This window comes from Nestor notabilis, unplaced genomic scaffold, assembly GCF_000696875.1.
Source record: "Nestor notabilis isolate BGI_N333 unplaced genomic scaffold, ASM69687v1 scaffold29, whole genome shotgun sequence".
NCBI lineage: Eukaryota > Metazoa > Chordata > Aves > Psittaciformes > Psittacidae > Nestor > Nestor notabilis.
In genome coordinates this window covers 70,447-73,364 of record NW_009943016.1, presented here as the reverse complement: position 1 = coordinate 73,364, position 2,918 = coordinate 70,447, and positions in this window count along the sequence as shown.

The following is a 2,918-nucleotide window of genomic DNA, read 5'->3' as shown; positions in this document are numbered from 1 at the left end:
ACCAAACCAGAAGAAAACAAATCAAAACAAACCAAAAAACCTTTACAATAATCTGCATCTTCTCCATGGAGATTTTCATGCAGGCAGAACTTCACATCTCTGATGGCTTGTGAAACTTAATGCGCACAGGAGTCTCTTACATGATATGGGGCGTCACCAGGACTACAAGGGACTTAACTTTTGACATAGTGGGAAGCTTGGAGCGCACGTTTCTGTAACTAGTTCCAGAGAACAGAAGGGCATCCCCAGAGCCTTCAGGAGAAACACTCTCACATGGGCCCACGTAGGCTTTGGCAAAGTTAGGGCTGCGAGACCAGGCCCGTCATAGATAAACCACATGATACTCTGAGAAAACATGCACTTACTACTTTGAGTTGAGGGAACAAACTCTAACAGGGTTTAATTTAAATGAGTCCCTAGTCCACACACTGAAACACTGACCGTTGCACACTCCTTCTCATTAATGCATACTAAAGGTCAAGTGAACCAGTCAATCTTTTATTTATGAAAAACATATGAATTGTAATAGGTATCATAGGAAAAAATAGTTCAAATATACAGATGCTATTGTCCAATCAGCCATTACAGCAGTCAGAAACAAACATTAATGTTTGTGGGTTGGTTGTTTTTTTCCTCCAAATTAAAAGTAACAAACTAAACTACTAGCAGGAATTTTTCTTCATGACAAAAGCTGAGATGCATTAGGTGAGGTGAAATTCAGCTTTACTGGGAAGCGCAGACAGCCTCTGTTAAGTCCCTGTTGATTTTAATCCCTGTCATCTCCCCAGCATTGCTGTATCACATTTAGTCCTTATAATATATTCCACGGTACAACCAGCCATTCCAAACCTTCAGTCATTCTTTCCTTTAAGTGAATTCGCAGAACTGCTGAAAAAAGCAGACATTTCTACCTAAAAGTACAAAAAGGGTTTGTATAGAAGGTACTTCTCTTATACAGTTATATTACAGAGCTCCAGACAGTCCCAGCAGGCTCTTCTCAGAACTGCATCTTCTGACTAGATAAGACAAATTACAAAAGTCAGTTAGTTTAATGCAGCTCTGGATCTTATGACAAATATGAGAAGTTTGCATTGTCTTTGGAGTTCTTTAGGCCTGGATTCAGGAAGCATGCAGAAGCTGAATATGGCTCTCTAGAAATGTGAGATTAAATGTGTGCTTGAGTGGTCTCTGTAAGAATTTATGTCAAATACTTGCTTTGGTTGAAGTTCAGTGGATGGCCTAAAGCATCCAAAAAATGCAAAGCACTGCAGCACCAAACTGGGCAGCCATTGCTCAGATAAAATTTCCATGACCTTTCACGTCCAAGCGAGATGGGCTTTTATACCTCCACTGGGTGAAGTGCTTCCCACGACAAATCAGAAGTTTTTCTTTAGTATATTTTCTCCTGCCCTGTTCAATTTTGTGTAGAGTATTTCCAAAGCAGAATTCACCACTTCATCAGGAAGACCACTGCTTTACGTACAGTCCTTGGGGCACAGACAGCTGGTGCTGCTGTTTCAGACTCTGCCAGTTCCTAGTAAACCATGGCTGGATTTGTCCCCTGCTTTCTCCAGGATGGTCAGTAGGGAAGGGTTTGCTGTGTGGTTGAACAGTAGTTATTACTATTTACTATCGTTCCACTTGTTTTCCTCTAATTTGCCTCTGCTTGGAGCAGTGGCGATTTCAGGGCAAGACTGCACAAACGTACTGGAAAGAACAGTGAAGAGACAGAAACTCTGCTCTGAGCCATCCCAACAGTAATAGTAGAAGCATGGTACCTCCAAGGCTGTTTGGATTCTGCTCTGTTAATGGCCAGATGACTGCTTCATACACAGAACCACCACCAGAAATATTGTCACGGAGGCTAATCTCATGATCACAGTTGTACTATATGAAAACTGCTTTACAGACAGTGCACTGCTGGAAACCACTTAGTTCATGTTTCTTCCTGTTTCCCCATCCCTCATTTTGTGATGTAAGAGACGAGATGGAGCTTGTAGATCTCGCTGTCGGCGCTGGGTTTGTTCCAACCTGTGGAACAACCTGTGAGACCAACCTGTAAGTGGGTACAATGCACTGCTTGGTGTTTCCACCACCTGTCCCATGGTTACTAGGTGTCAAGAAGCTTAATTTCAGAACAAAAATGGCAGAGGAGCAAGGAACCATCTGACAACTAAGCTGAATTGATAAGAGTTCGAGAGCCAATTCACATTTTGGCTTCTGAATGCAGGACCTGATTTTTGAGAGCTGGAGACTTTCCAGTGGCTGTCAGATGGACACGCTGTGCTGTATTAAGTCGGTGTTTCCCGTGGGGAGCCTCCAGCTCAGCCCAGTGCAGGAGCAGGCAGCAGGGAGCCCTTGGGGATGCTCTGGAAGCACCTCTGAGATGAGAGGACTGAACAGCCAGGGCCAGGTCTGCTGCTGCTGCATCATCAAGTGTCCCCTCTGACTGCAGATGCTCCCCATGGTGCTGCAGCACCTGGTTTGCAGAGGGTCAAGGACAGACCCTTGTCAGTGGCAACCAGAGGAGTATTTACGCTCTCGAGCAGAAGTGGATGGGCTGAAGGAAGCACCTCCCCAAGCCCAGGGATGGCAGCAGGATCCTCTGTATGACCGGGAGAGGGCAGGCAGGGAAGCTGGGGGCGAGGGGCAGGCAGGATGGGGCAGCCACAGGCTGCATGTGCCAGAGCTCCTGCCCTGGCATCACTGTTTCCCTTCAGTCACCTTCAGCTCCCCCAGCATCTGCCCCCAAAAGGCTCCCTTGAGCCTGAGGCCCTGAGCCAGCCCCAGTGCTACAGCTGTGCCCACTGTAGCCGCTTATCCCGTCTCATGCATGGACAAAGGGCCATGGCTACGAGCGTCCTTGTCTTCTAAACTTGTAGGGTGCCAGGAGTTGAATGTGCAGGCTCCAGCTCCCC